The 15,485-nt window shown below is 46.7% G+C and overlaps 1 protein-coding gene and 1 long non-coding RNA gene across 4 annotated transcripts in view; both read left to right on the top strand.

Annotated features, from left to right (window-relative positions):
- LOC311582430 overlaps positions 1–15,485 on the top strand; it is a 222,632-nt gene that overhangs the window by 155,462 nt on the left and 51,685 nt on the right. The window contains exon 2 of one of the 2 annotated variants that reach the window (XR_014774119.1): positions 2,764–2,835. This is a non-coding gene — a long non-coding RNA (uncharacterized lncRNA). Of the gene's footprint in view, positions 1–2,763; positions 2,841–15,485 lie in introns of those variants that run through there. The other variant, XR_014774120.1, reaches the window with a different exon arrangement.
- GFOD2 (Gfo/Idh/MocA-like oxidoreductase domain containing 2) overlaps positions 4,680–15,485 on the top strand; it is a 30,973-nt gene continuing 20,167 nt past the window's right edge. The window contains exon 1 of one of the 2 annotated variants that reach the window (XM_084755553.1): positions 4,680–4,888. The gene's annotated coding sequence lies outside the window, so the exon portion shown is untranslated. Of the gene's footprint in view, positions 4,889–5,169; positions 5,658–15,485 lie in introns of those variants that run through there. The other variant, XM_084755554.1, reaches the window with a different exon arrangement.

Below are 15,485 nucleotides of genomic sequence, written 5' to 3' on the forward strand. Positions count from 1 at the left end.
AGAGAAGGTGCTACTTGACAGGGAGGTATTAGGAGGGATGGCCCTGAGGAAGTATGTCACTCAGGGTAGACTTTAGGGTTTCAAATGCCCAAGCCAGGCCCAGTGTCTCTCTGCCTGTTGCCTGTGGATTCAGATGTAGAACTCTCAGCTACTCTCTAGCACCATGTCTGCCTGCATGCTGCCATGTTCTCCACCATGACGACAATGAGCGAAACTTCTGAAGCTGTAAGCCAGCCCCAAGTAAATGGTTTCTTTTTAAAGAGTTGCCATGGTCGGGAGGCAGAGGCAGGTGGATCACTTGTGAGTTCAAGGCTAGCCTGGTCTACAAAGAGAGCCCAGGACAGCCAAGGCTACACAGAGAAACCCTGTCTCATAAAAAGAAAAAAAGAAGAAAAAAAAAAGTTGCCGTGGTCATGGTGCAGTAGAACAGTGACTAAGAGTTGTTGAGAATGATTTAGGAATGGAAACACTCCTTTTACCTTCTCAAATACTGAGGGGCTTTTGTTGTCTCTTTGACTTCTACCACCTCAGTTACCAAAGGAATTTCTGGGGAAATTGGATCCTTAGGAGGCTATTTCCAGGGGTACTAAGATGGGCCTGCTTGGACCAATGGGCTGATGACTCTAGGTGAACGTTTCCTTTGGATAGTACATAAGTTGCCTGGGTCCTGACCATTCACATACCACATAACTCCCCAAGTTGTATTGATTTTTCAATAATGACCTTCAGTTTCCTGCCAAGCCCAAACCTTTATAGCTACTGGGATTGCACTGCCCAAGACTAGCAAAATTACAGGTATATTGTGATGGCTTTCTCTGTAGGACTATAATTGGGTTGATTTGCCTCCAGAAGAAATTGGCTTTGCAACCCCACTAAGCACTGTGACATTCAGCCAGATCTTGGCAGGGCAGATATAGTGTTGGTTCAATCAAAGTCCCTTTTTTTTTCCCCCAATAGTGGACTCACAACCCCAAAAGAATGCTCCTTTTTTTCGTTTCCCAGTAACCTTTGGATGTAATTTATTTATATTTTTTTACAGTAGTCTACCTAGAAGGTAGGTTGGTCTTGGTGTAAAGATTAAGCTATGAGCTCCCCAGTTTCAGTCTTTCTCAACTTTAATATTCCGGATCTTGGCTTATGGAGGCTATGGGCCTTTTCCACAGGAAGACAAGGAAAACCACAGTCTTCAGGGAGTCATCTTAGTGGGTTGGAGGACCAGGACTGAGTGAGCAAGTTGAGCAGTGGCATGCATACATTATTCCTTTTTTAAAAAAATATTATTTATACAGTATTCTGCCCTCATGTGCACCTGCAGGCCACAAGAAAGCACTGGATCTCATTACAGATGGTTGTGAGCCACCATGTCGTTGCTGGGAATTGAACTCAAGACCTCTGGAAGAGCAGAAGGTGCTCTTAACCATTGAGTCATCTCTAGCCCTGTTTTGTTTTGTTTTTTGTTTGTTTGTTTGTTTTTTTGTTTTGTTTTTGGTTTTTTTGGTTTTTTTTTTTTTTTTGGTCTTTTGAGACAGGGTTTCTCTGTGTAGCCTTGGCTGTCCTGGACTTGCTCTGTAGACCAGGCTGGCCTCGAACTCACAGTGATCCGCCTGCCTCTGCCTCCCGAGTGCGGGGATTAAAGGCGTGTGCCACCATGCCTGGCTTGTTTTTTGGTTTTTTAAGACAAGATTTCTCTGTGTAGCCCTGGCTGTCCCGGACTCACTTTGTAGACCAGGCTGGCCTCGAACTCACGGAGATCCACCTGCCTCTGCCTCCTGAGTCCTGGGATTAAAGGAGTGCCCCACCACTGCCCAGCTTTGGTTTTTTGTTTGTTTCTATCTGTATGTTTTGATTGCATATATGTCTGTGTACAACCCGTGTACCTGGTGCTTTTGGAGGTCACAGGTCCCCTGGATCTGGAGTTGTGGATAGTTATGAGCAGCCTGTCATATGGGTGCTTGGAACTTAACTATTTCTCCAGCCTCTTGCTCCCTGCTCTTGCTATAATAGGACTTCAAGTTTCTCTCACCTTGACTTCCCCATAATGAGGAGCTATAACTGGGAATTGTGAGCCAAATAAACTTCCTCCCCTCCCTTTGGTTTTTTTTGTTGTTGTTGTTTTGTTAATTTATGTGCATTGGTGTGAGGGTGTCAGATCTTAGAGTTACAGACAGTTGTGAGCTGCCATGTGGGTGCTGGGAATTGAACCCAGGTCCTTTGGAAGAGCAGGCGTGCTCTTAACCACTGAGCCATCTCTCCAGCCCCCACCCCACCCCCCTTTGGTTTTTCGAGACAGGGTTTCTCTGTGTTATCTTGGCTGTTCTGGCCTTACTTTGTAGACCAGAATGTCCTTGAACTCACCTGCCTCCAGAGTGCTGGGATTAAAGGCATGCACTACCACACCTAGCCTAAAGATTTTATGTATGAGTGCCCTATCTGCATGTACACCTGCAGGCCAGAGGAGAGCATCAGATCCCATTATAGATGGTTATGAGCCGCCATGTGGTTGCTGGGAATTCAACTCAGGACTCCTAGAAGAGCAGACAGTGCTCTTACCCGCTGGCTGAGCCATCTCTCCAGGCCCCTGCCCCCCTTTTTCTTTTCGTTGCTTCTTGGCTTCTTCCTATGAGAGAGTCAAACTAGGCAGCAAATCTCATAATAAAAGAGCTTTATTGGGAGTGCCCAAGGTGTGGAGGGATGAATCCAGGGTTGGCTGCCCCTGCTCCCAGCAGAGGACAGCAGGGAACTGAGCAGACAGCCTGTATATAGGATTTCTTTTTTTTTTTTTTTTTTTTTTTTTTTTTTTTTTTTTTTTTTTTTTTTTTTTTTTTTTTTTTTGGTGTTTTGAGACAGGGTTTCTCTGTGTAGCCTTGGCTGTCCTGGACTCGCTTTGTAGACCAGGCTGGCCTCGAACTCACAGGGATCCGCCTGCCTCTGCCTCCCGAGTGCTGGGATTAAAGGCGTGCGCCACCACGCCCGGCTTGTATATAGGATTTCTTAGGGTGTAGCTCAGGGACTGGTGGGTTTTCTTGCTCATTGATTGGTAGTTTTCTGTGGACCCCCCTCAGAGATTGGTGGGTTTTCCAGCCTTGAGGGCTTACAAAGGGAGGCCACCTAAGGGGAGCCCTTCCCTGCTGCTTGAGTAGGCATAAGTGAGGTTTGCTGAAGGAACTAGAGCCCTATCTCAAGGAGAAATGTTCTTGGATGATGATAATGAAAAGCTCTAAAAGTCCTGAGTTACAGTGTGGGCCTTGACACTGCATTTTCCTAAATCGGCATTATTGGAGAAGGTTTCACTCGTCAGTAGCATCTTACCGATGTTGCTGGTTTTGTTTGCCAGTGCTAAGGCATAAACCCAGGCTCTCACGTATACTAGGCAAGTGCTATCCCTAAGGTACATCCCCAGTACCTAGAATTCTTTTTTCTTTCTCTCTTTTGGTTGTTTTTATGAGACAGGGTTTCTCTATGCAGCCCTGGCCTCGAACTCACAGCGATCCGCCTGCCTCTGCCTCCCGAGTGCTGGGACTAAAGGTGTGCGCCACCATGCCGGGGTATACATTCCCATTTTAACTCTGATCCTTTCTGACAATAGTGGACCGGAGATAAAGGGCCATTTGAAGAGAAAGGGTCAAAGTTGCGATTTCCTTTCACTGAAGCTGCTCTGGTAGGGACAGACATAGTGGTGATGGTGCCAAGTCCTCTAACGGGCAAAAGGGTCACAGAACCCACTTCAGCTCAGCAGGCGTGTTCTGTCATCCCAGCCTGCTGTGGGATGAAGACTGAGAGCCTAACTTTCTACAGCTAAGAAGTAACCAAGAGAGTCTTCTCACACAGAATAAATCCAGTCACTGCTGGGCGGTGGTGGCGCACGCCTTTAATCCCCAACACTCGGGAGGCAGAGGCAGGTGGATCGTTGTGAGTTCGAGGCCAGCGTGGTCTACAAAGCGAGTCCAGGACAGCCAAGGCTACACAGAGAAACCCTGTCTCAATAAAATAAAATAAAACCCCAGTCACGTTCTACAGAATCAATTTCACACTACCGACTTCACCATAATAGCTGTCTGGTAAAACCAAGGACAACCTCATTACAAAATCGGTTTCCTTGGGAGAATACAGGCTCCATAAAGAGGTCAAGGGAACTTGAGGTCTCAGTCTAAAAGAGAAATGACATTTAAGGAATAACCAAAGAATACCCAGAGGAAGCCACCAGGCGACACCTGAGCAAACCAGAAAACCAAACTTTACGAGTCACGAAATCCGACTAGTTGGAGATAACTGAGTTTCTACAAACATAGGCTGCTGTCGAGATCTTCCTTTATCCCAGGGAAAACCTCTAAAGTATCTGCATTATTCTAGACAGGGTTTCTTTGTCTAACAGCCCTGGCTGTCCTAGACTGACTTTGTAGACCAGGCTGGCCTTGAACTCACCAAGATCCACCTGCCTCTGCCTCCCAAATGCTGGGATTAAAGGCGTGCGCCACCACCACCGGCGTCTACATTCTTGACGCCAGTTGGCAAATCTGAGAGCGTCTGTAGCTGGAAGCTCCCTGGCATCAATAGCTAACCCCAGAAATCGAAAAAGCAACGGCCTCCGGGCCGGTTTCACAAGCACCGCCCCAAGGCGCGAGCATGCGCGGCTCTCCATCCCAGCCCCTCCTCGCGCGGTTCCACTCCCGTCACAGAGCATGCGCTGTTCGCCAGCCGCCCCGCCCCTCCCAGCCAGAGCCCCCGGTTCCTTAGAAACCAGGCGGCGTGTTCCCGGTATCGGTGCGCTGGATTCCGGTGCCCGCTTATCCGCACTAGCCCTACCCTCAGGGCGGACGGGCGGCCTCCGAAACGTGTCCGGATCCATGTTCTCTCGTGCCGCTCTGGGCGGGCGATGCCAGCGTACCAGGTGAGAGGCAGCCGGCTGCGGGTGAGGGCGAAGGAGGGCATGGCGCGGCCGGGAGCGGGCGCTGGCCCGGCCTCTGCCGCCGCCGGGCTCCTGAGGCTGGAGGCGAATATACGCGGGGCCCTGGCTGGAAGAGGGGCCTGTGCTAAAAGCCAGTATGTGCACTGCACGGAATACGAGGGTCGCCCCGAGGGTCGCTTTCTCTACCTTAGAGATAGGACCTGCACTTATTGACGCAGAACTTTGGATCCTGTAGGATCTTGAACCTAACCCATCCCTATAGAGATGTGAAAGCATAAGATGCCCCGCCCAGTGCGGAGCCGACCACTCGGTACCTGTGTGAGGATGAGCGCTTTGTGGGTGAGGGTTTGTGAGGTGTGGAAACTTCAGACAAAGGACTCGTCGCGTGGCTAACTGGTCCATCCTCTTGTAAAATGTGATGGGACTTTGAGGCAGCAAAGATACAAGAAACTGGTGTTCAGGTAAAAGCTTGAAAAAGGAACACCCTAGAAACGTTTGGTTTACCTTGGCAGCCCTCGGTATCCCGTGCTGTATCCTGGTCGGCCCTGGCCTACTTTTGTAGCTCAGGAAAGAAAAACAAAACAAAACAAAACAAAACTGATGGACTTGTGGAAACAAAAGATGAAATAAGGTGTTCCTGTCAAGGCTGTATTACACCTGAACGGTGAGGGATGACGAGGCTGGGAGATGGGCACGGGAACAGTTTGCCTTCCAGACTGCAGGATCTAAAGGACAAGGAAGACATGGAAAGGTATCAACCGCACTGGGGAGACAGCAAGGAAGCTCTCTTACATTTATTTATGTACATTGTTCTTAGTCTCATGCTAAGGACAAAATACGTGAGGAGGAAATCAAAACTCAGCCGCGGCACTACCTTTATGATCTGTGGGCATAAAGACTTTTTATCAGGGAAGACCACTCAGTTGAAAGAATCAGCCGTTAAACTAGAAAAGGAAGACACAACGCTATTATGATATTGAGTGATAAGGAAAAGATGATTGTCTTCAAGAAGGGGAAGGGAGGTTCATTTGTTACAAGGAAACATTTCCTTCTGAAAACCTACACCGGAGAACACAAGAGTTTCAGGACACCCATTTTACAGAAAACAGGAGGAAATTAATGCTTTAGGACTATGGGGTTTGTTTGTTTGTTTGCTTGCTTGTTTGTTTTTCTTTCAAAACAAGATTTCTCTGTGTAGCCTTGGCTGCCCTGGAACTCACTCTATAGACCAGTCTGGCCTCGAACTCAGAGATCGACTGCCTCTGCCTCCCCAGTGCTGCAATTGAAGGTGTGTGCCATCACTGCCCCAGCCTAGGGCTATGAATTTAAAACATGCTTTTTGGGACCAAGAAGTGGAGATTTTTGTAGGCAGTTCTGTTGGTAGAATCCCTATTTTACAGATGAAATTTCTGTTAGAAGGAATGTTCTCTTACCATGTGGTTGTCTCACTTTTCCTGCCAAATTATTGGTCTGTGGTAATCCTTTATTTATCCAATTTATTTATTGAGATTTGGCCTCAAACTCACTGTGTAGCTGAAGGTGACCCTACACTCTTCCGATCTTCCTGCCTCCATGTACCACTGTGTCTGGTTTTATAAGGCACTGTATGAACTGAGCTACATCTGTAATCTTCCATTAAAAATAGTTTTTATATCTTATTAACTTACTCTGCGTACATGAATGTGGCAGCCAGGGACAGCTGGTCCTGCCATTGGATCTTGAGGGTAGAATTTTATTTAGTGTCAGGCTTCGAAGCAGGTGCTTTTTACCTGATCAGCCACCTCCCTGGGGCACGTGTGTGTGTGAGTGAAGAAATTCAAGTTGAGTGAGGTTGATACGTGCCTGTAATCCTAGCACCCAGGAGGTAGAGGCAGGAGGATGGCAAGTTCTGGGCCAGTTTGGGTTGCATATTAAGACCATGTTTCAAAAACATAAAGTGGGGGGTGGAGTGGAGATACGGCTTAGTGGTTAAGAACACTTGATATAGCAAGGCATGGTGTTGCACACCTTTAATCCCTGAACTTGGGAGGCAGAGACAGTTGGATCTCTGTGAGTTCGAGGCCAGCCTGGTCTACAAAGAGAGTCCAGGACAGCCAAGGCTACACAGAGAACAACCCTGTCTTGGGGCGTGGGAAGGGAAGAACATTTGATGTTCTTGCAGAGGATGGGGTTGGTTTCCTGGCACTTACATGGTGCCTCACAGCCACCCATAAATCCAGTTTGAGGGGGCTGGGGCACTCTCTTCTGGCCTCCTAATTCACACAATATATATAAATCTTTTTACATGATTAAGAGCAAAAAAGTGGGGGGGGAGATGGCACAGAGGTTAAGAGTACTGGCTGCTGAGCCGGGCAGTGGTGGCGCACGCCTTTAATCCCAGCACTCGGGAGGCAGAGGCAGGCGGATCGTTGTGAGTTCAAGGCCAGCCTGGTCTACAAAGTGAGTCCAGGACAGCCAGGGCTACACAGAGAAACCCTGTCTCGAAAAACCAAAAAAAAAAAAAAAAAAAAAAAAAGTACTGGCTGCTGTTCTAAAGGTTCTAAGTTCAATTCCTAGCAACCGCATGGTGGCTCACAACCATCTATAATAAGATCTGGTGCTCTCTTCTTGCCTGCAGGCATTACATCCAGGCAGAATACAATATACATTAAAAAAAAAAATCATGAGTATGTTTTCACTGAGACAGGTTCTTAACCATATATGTAATGCTGTCTGTCCTGGATTTGAACTTACGAAGATCTGTCTGCCTCTTACTCCTGGGTGCTGCAATTAGAGCTATATAACACCATGCCTGGCTGCATATGTTTTTTGAGATAAGAGCTCACTCTGAGGTATACATTACTACAGAAATCTCATATCTGAATTCTCTAGGGCTTTGTTGATGTTGTTTGTTCATGTGTTCTCTACTTTCCATTCTTACTATAAAGTACAGACTGGCCTCAAGCTTTCTGCAATCTCCTTGCCTCTGGTCTTGAGTGCTGGGATCGCAGGCATGCACTACCACTTTAATTTTTTGTCTAGATTTATTTAAAGTTATGAGTGTTTTGCCTGCATGTGTGTATGTACACCATATGCATACCTGGTGCCTGTGGAGCCAGAAGAGGGTGTCATCTCCTAGTAATGGAGTTAGAGGTGGCTGTGAATTGCCATTGTGTGCTGGAAGTGAACCCAGTCCTCTGCCATAGCAATAAGTCCTTTTTGTTTTGTTGTTGGGTTTTTTCCCCTCTCGGTTTTTCTTTTTCTTTTTCTTTTTTTGTTTTTTTGTCTTTTTGTCTTATTTTTTTGTTTTTGTTTTTCGAGACAGGGTCTCTCTGTGTAGCCTTGGCTGTCCTAGACTCGCTTTGTAAACCAGGCTGGCCTCGAACTCACCGCGATCCGCCTGCCTTTGCCTCCCGAGTGCTGGGATTACAGGCGTGCGCCACCACACCCGCCCCACCCCCCTTGGTTTTTCAAAACAGGGTTTCTCTGTGTAGCCCTGGCTGCCCTGGAACTGTCTTTGTAGACCAGCCTGGCCTTGAACTCACAGAGATCTGCCTGCCTCTACCTCCTGAGTGCTGGGACTAAAGGCGTGTGCCACCACTGCCTAGAGCAGTAAGTAGGTTTAACTACTGAGGCTTTGTTATGGTAGGGTATGTACAGCTTAGCTGTGGCTACGTTGTGTTTCAGGGGTTTGTGTGCATTCCGCCTCCCCCCCCTTCTGAGTTCTGCAGTCTAACACTTTTTTTCAGAGGAGAGTGGACTTACAGGAGACTCTCCATGTGTTCCTATGTTACTATGGCAATGAAACCTTTGACAAATAATTGCATAGCACCCACTCCATTTTCAGGGTAAGTGAGGGCAGCTATCAAGTCTGACCTGCAATAAAGTAATCACTGGTGTTTGACAGGTCAACTGCAAGGAACTCTTACCAGATAAGCCAGTAATACTTTCACTGAGCTGGTTTTCTGGTTTTACTGTTGAGAAAGAGGCCATTAGACAGGAATTAGCCAGGCCTAGCATTTAATCTCACGCCTTTAATCCCAGCGGTAGGAAAGCAGAGGCAGGTGGGTGTTTGTGAGTTCTCAGCCAGTCAGAGCTACATAGTGGGACTCTGTCTCAGAAGGGGGTGGGTGGGCAGGAAGAAAAAGAGAAAGAAGAAAGACAAACGGGGGAATCAGGTGCCGTTAATTGGACAGGGGAAATGGCCTTTTTGCGTTTCTAGTGCTTAGAAATTCACTTGTGCAAATTCATAATGGGCTGATTCTTAGGTAGAGCCACAGATGGAGCCAGAGAACAGTTAGGAGAAAATTGAATCAGAGATTTTGGTATTGTTGAGAATTTGTATGTAGTATAATAAAAAAGGTGTTACTTGTCTTACATAAAAAGTCAGTTATGGGGCCGGGTGTGGTGCCTCACACCTTTAATCCCAGCACTCAGGAAGCAGAGGTAGGCGGACTGCTGTGAGTTTGAGTCCAGCCTGGCCTACAAAGCAAGTCCAGGACAGCCAGGGATACACATAGAGAAACTGTCTCGAAAAACAAACAAATAAAAAAGAGATATTGAGAAAAAAAATCAGACATCCTCATCCTTTTTTTTATTTTTTTGAGCCACCACCCCTCCTACTTTTTTTTTTAAGTTTTTTTTTCTTTTGGTTTAAAAAAAAAAAAAGATTTATTGATTTCAGCCGGGCCTGGTGGTGCACATCTTTAATCCCAGCACTCGGGAGGCAGAGGCAGGCAAATAGCTGTGAGTTCCAGGCCAGCCTGGTCTACAAAGTGAGTCCAGGACAGCCAAGGCTACAAAGAGAAACTCTGTCTCAAACAAAAACAAAAACAAAACAAAACAAAAAAAGTTAGGGGGTTTGATGTATTTTGATGCTAATTACTGCTTGCTGTCTCTGTGACCCACCAAAAAGCCATCCCACCTGGGCAGGGCAAAGGAGATGGGTGGGGCTAGGGTAGAGAGGAATTCTGGGAAGAAAAAAGACCGCCAGAAGGAGGAAGAGGAAAAAGAGCAGGAGAGAGACCTGAAGGGGATAGGAATAGGAGGCCGCCATGAGTTAGATAGAAGAAAAACACATGACCGCCATGGATGGAGAATCCGGCCCACATAAAGAACATTAACAAATATTTGGGATTTTTGGATGGAAGGTAGCTTGATAGAAGTTATTGGAAACAGATGGCATAGGACTGAGGCAGGGATCCCATACTTGCCCCACTATGAAAAATAGTTAAGGGGATCGATATCTGCCCTGCCCCAGGTTAACTAAGGCTATTTTAAAATATAATAAGTGTCTGTGTCTTCATTGATTGCTAGCCTGGCCTACTGATAATACAGATAATTTAAAAACAATAAAAATTAGATTTATTTATTTATTTATTTATGATGTATACAGTGCTCTGTCTTCATGTACATCTGTAGGCCAGAAGAGGGCATCAGATCACATTACAGATGGTTGTGAACCATCATGTGGTTGCTGGGAATTGAACTCAGGACCTTTGGAAGAGCAGGTGACGCTCTTAACCACTGAGCCATCTCTAATGTTGTTGTTGTTGTTATTATTACTATTACTACTACTACTACTACTACTACTACTATTATTATTATTATTATTATTATTATTATTATTATTATACAGTGCTCTGCCTTTGTGTACATCTGCAGGCCAGAAGGAGGGCATCATATCACATTGTAGATAGTTGTGAGCCACCATGTGGTTGCTGGGAATTGAACTCAGGATCAATTAGCAGTCAGTGCTCTTAACCTCTCTAGCCCTTCTTTTGTTTTTTATAACCACTCTGGCTGTTCTGGAACTTGCTTTGTAGACCATGCTGGACTCATACTCACAGAGCTCTGCCTGCCTGTGCGCTACTACTGCCCAGCTCTGGTCTTATGTTTTGGGTTTTGTTTTGTTTTGTTTTGTTATTTAGTACTGGACATGTGTTTACTGGGCAAGTAAGATTACCACTGAACACTACCATCCCACCACCTCCTTGGTCCTTACTGGTAGACTGCATTCCAAAAGAGGATATCCATCTGATTAGTAATTTCTGGAGCCCCATGCGACACATGCTAGTTATCTCTGAGGGGAGCGGTTCTAGGAGCCTGTGAGATGGTATGTTTGACCCACTAGGGATTCTTGGGTTGTCAGAGAGAAGGGGTTAACTGTACTTCCTGTGTCTTTTCAGCCTTTTGCATTTATAATCCTGTGTGGAGTGTTGAGGAGACCCAGCTTGTAATGGGGGCTGTGGAGCAAATGATTTAATATACCATTTTCTTATAAGATGTTACTTTGAAAATAATTTGTTGTAATTACACATTGAGGGGGTCAGGGGGCTGGGCGGGGGTGGGGTGAACGTTCCTGTATGGGCACACACATGTCACGGCATGTGGAAGTCAGAAATAGCTTTTTGGGGTTGGTGCTGACCTTCTTCCTTTATGTGGGTTCTGGGACTCAAACTCAGGTCGTCAGGCTTGTATACCAAGCTCTGGCTTACTGAGGCATCTTGCTGGCTTTGATCTTGATCGTGCTGCTTAGGCTCACGATTGCTGTGCTGGAACACCACGACCAAGAGCAACCTGGGGAGGAAAGGCTGTATTTGGCTTAGGCTTCCACATCACTGTTGATAATCGAAGGAAATCAGAACAGGAACTCAAACAGTGAGGGAACCTGGAGGCAGGAGCTGGTGCAGAGGCCACTGAGTGTGCTCCTTGCTGGCCTGCTCAGCCTTCTCACAGAACCTAGGACACCAGCCAGGGCGGCCCCGCCCACAATGGGCTTGTTCCTCTCACATCAGTTACTAATTAAGAGGCCCTACAGGCTCGCCTACAACCTGATCTCTTTATTTTATTTATTTAGGTTTTTTTTTTCAAGACAAGGTTTCTCTGTGTAGCCTTGGCTGTCCTGGACTCACTTTGTAGACCAGGCTGGCCTCGAACTCACAGTGATCCGCCTGCCTCTGCATCCCGAGAGCTGGGATTAAAGGCATGCACCACCATTCCCGGCCATTTTTTGTTTTTTGTTTTTTGTTTTTTTAATGAAAGCATTTTCTTAGTTGAGGTTTCTGTCTCTCAAGCCTGGGTCTAGTTGCCATGAAACAAGTCAGTACACATGCTGTTTATTTGAAATTTTCTTCCAGTGATTAATATCCCTAATATATTGATTGCTCTCCAGAGAACATTTAATGTACTTAAATACCAAATTATAAAGGAATGTTATCTGCTGTGTATTTAGAAGTATTAAATTTCAGGGACTTAGAATCTGCTTGATACTGAAAACATAGTTTTTGTCCTGGAAGAATGTAGAGTCTCAATAGTGGACAAGACATCATTTAAACAGGAACAGAAGGCCGGGTGAGATGGGGCACCCCTGTAATCCCAGCACTCGGGAGGCAGAGGCAGGTGGATTTTTGTGTGTGAACTCAAGGCCAGCCTGGTCTACAAAGTGAGTCCAGCACAGCCAGAGCTGTTATACAAAGAAGCCCTGTAGGGAAAAACAAAACCAATAAAATAAACAGAAACAGAAAATTCTAAATACTTAAATGAATGAAAGTTTTCAGTTAGGCACATCCTGTGTATAACCTTTGTTTTACAGCTGACCCTTTAATTACACAGCAACAAAAGAAAAAAGGGGTGGTGGGCAAAGAAAAAAAAAGTGATTTCGTTAGTTTACATCCCATAGTTAACTAGAAGATAGAGCTAAGCAGCTAATAAGCAGATTTTTCTATTTATTTACTGTGTGTGTGTGTGTGTGTGTGTGTGTGTGTGTGTGTGTGTGTGTGTCTGCACCCCTGGGAATGTGCTTGCTGCAGTGCAAGTGTGGAGGTCATAGGACAACTTGTGGGAGCTTGCTTCTTGTATAAATTGAGGGTTTCAGCACCAGATGTATAAACCGAGGCCATGACCACTCCAAGGTATAGTTGAGGGAAGATTTTTTGTTGTTGCTGTGAGGGAGCATATAGCCAGAGGCATCTGGAAGAGTCCAGACGAGGAGGGAAGGTAGTGGACTGGACATGGCCAAGAGAGAAGGGAGGGGGTGTAAGAGAGGAGGAAAAAGAGTTCGGGCAAAGGAGACCAAGAGAGGAAGAGGAAGGAGAGCGAGCACGGCTGGGTGGGCGGGTTAAAGGAGAATGAGAAGCTGGGGAGGGAAGGCCAGGAGCTGACGCTCGAGCAGGGGGGAGACGACCTGGGGGCCGGTGTGCGCTTTGGGGTGCTAAGAGGCAACACACATAGCCTTTTGCGCCTGATGGCTCTCTCCTGCCAGGATGGTTTTGGGGATTCCACTCAGGTCTGTAAGCCTGGGGGTGAGTGCCTTTACCCACTGAGCCGCTGGCCCTGCTGTGCACAGTGCTGCATACAAGTGCACCAAAAGTGGACAGGGTGGCTCATGCCTGTAATTTCAGCAATTGAGAGGCTGAGGCAGGAGGATCTCTGTGAGTTCAAGGCCAGCCTCTTCTATATAGTGAGCTCAAAGCTATATATTGTGATTTTTGCCTTCAAAACATAAACAAGCAAAAAAGAAGGTGAAAACCTAAAGGCTATGTCAACTGAAAAGCATCATAAATAAAAATTCACCTTGTTCTTGGTGCCACAAGGAAAACCAACCTGTGTAACATACTGTGTCTGGGGTGGCTGAGACAAGTGCGTCATGGGAGAGTTTGCCCTCCGTGCCATAAGACAAACCAGTGTTTGATACCACATGGCTTGTCACAGCCCGGCTCCCAGGTCACACCAGTTTGTGTTCATGTAGGGACAAGCAAGACATGGAAACGGAGACCCAGGGACAGGGCCTGTGTGGTTCACTCCTGTGTCCCAGGTCCTGGCATGGCGCCTGACTCCTTGTGACTAAAAGTGGTGGGGAAAGAATGAATGGAGAAGTCTGGTGACTGTTGGTGGCGGTGGCCTAGGACCTCTACCTTGGTCTCCTGTGGGCTGGGATTACTGTCATGTGCCACTGTGCCCGGCGTATTACAGATATATTCTAAAGAGCCTGTGAGAAGGCTCAGTGGGTAAAGGCACTTGCTGCTAGCCTGACAACCTGGGTTTGAGTCTTAGTATCTACATAGGAGGAGAGAGCCAAGTGCTGCAAGTTGTCCTCTGCCCTCTGCAAGTGTGCACACTAAGGAAACAAATATAACTGCAAAGAAACAAACAGAACTCAATAAAGATGTGGTGGGGCTGGCAGAGGCTTCTCTCACTCCAGCTGGGGCTCTGTAACCTGAGACACACTAAGTGCCTCTGTGGGCTTACAGTCACTTCTCCTTTATGGCACAGTCGTGCTTCGCAGAGTAGGTCATCAGGCCAGTGACTGGTCCTGAGTGCAGAGAGTGGAGAGGAGCTGGTGCCTCTGTGCTCCGACCGGTGGTGGCTGCCTAACAGCTGACTGCCCTGTCAGCTACTGGAGCTGAGCGATGGCAGCTTTGTCCTGCTTTTGGTTTTGCTCCCAGTGGGAAGGTGAAATGTGTGACAGATGTCACAGAGTCAGTGTAGGCACTGTTCAGATAAACAATATTCATGGAAAACAATTGGCAAGAGTCAATACCTATTTCCTCCTCTCCCCCTCTCTAACTTTTCTGTTCTTTCCCTCCCCTCTCTCCTTCCTTATCCCTCCCACCCCCTTTGCTTTTCTGGTTTTTGTTTGTTTTTCGTGCCTGCGTGTGCGCACATAGTTGTGGAGGTGAAAGGACAACTTACATTGAGTGTCTTTTCTTTCCACCACATGAGTCCCAGAGACCGAACTCAGACAGATATGCTTGGCAGCAAGCCCTGAGCCATCTCACAAGCCTGCTTTTTATTGTTTGTTTTGTTTTGGGTTGTGCTTGTTTAGTTTTGTTTCTGAGGCAGGGTTATCTCTGTGTTGCCCTGGCTGGTCTCAAATTCAGAAACTTTTGCTGTGTGGCCAAGGCTGACTGGCCTAAACCTCAGTGGTCCTCTTGCCTCAGCCGCTAAGGGCTGGGATTAGAGGTGTGCATCACTTCTGCCAGCTTCATCTCTTGATTTTCAGTTGGAAGATAATTGCAGGTGAAAAAGCGTTGTCCCGCGGCTCTGAAGCATTCATGTTAGCATTTCAGACTAGCTACCAGCTGGCTGTTGGGGATTTGTGACCAAACTGTAGCTCGTACCTTGGCTTTGAACTTGTTCAGAGCTGCTTCTCTCTGGCGCCAGCTCTGAGGAGGAGGTGTGGTTGCCTGTGTTCTTTGGGTTCAGTCCTACCGTCTTGTTAGCTTGTCTACCATACTGCTCAATTCTGGATATCAAACAGGTTATAAGAAAGGCTAGGGGACAATCAGAGTTACATTCCTAATTAAATTTTGGCATATAACTGTTGCTAAAAGTCAAATGGTACCCAACAGGTTCCTAGTTTTTGCAAAGCAAAAAGGTGGCCTTTTTATAACCTGTGTTTTCTATTTTCCTGTTTGTTTGCATTGGTACTGAGGATTGTGCACAGGCTCAGTACATGTAAACTGAGCTCTACCACTGGGCCACACATTTGCCCCTTTCTTTTCTTCTTTTTTTAAATCTCTTTTACTGTCCTCAAGAATTATCCTATGTTGCTGGGTGACGTGGCGCATGCCTTTAATCCCAGCACTTGGGAGGCAGA

The sequence above is a fragment of the Acomys minous genome (assembly GCF_964271855.1).
Source record: "Acomys minous genome assembly, chromosome: 14".
NCBI lineage: Eukaryota > Metazoa > Chordata > Mammalia > Rodentia > Muridae > Acomys > Acomys minous.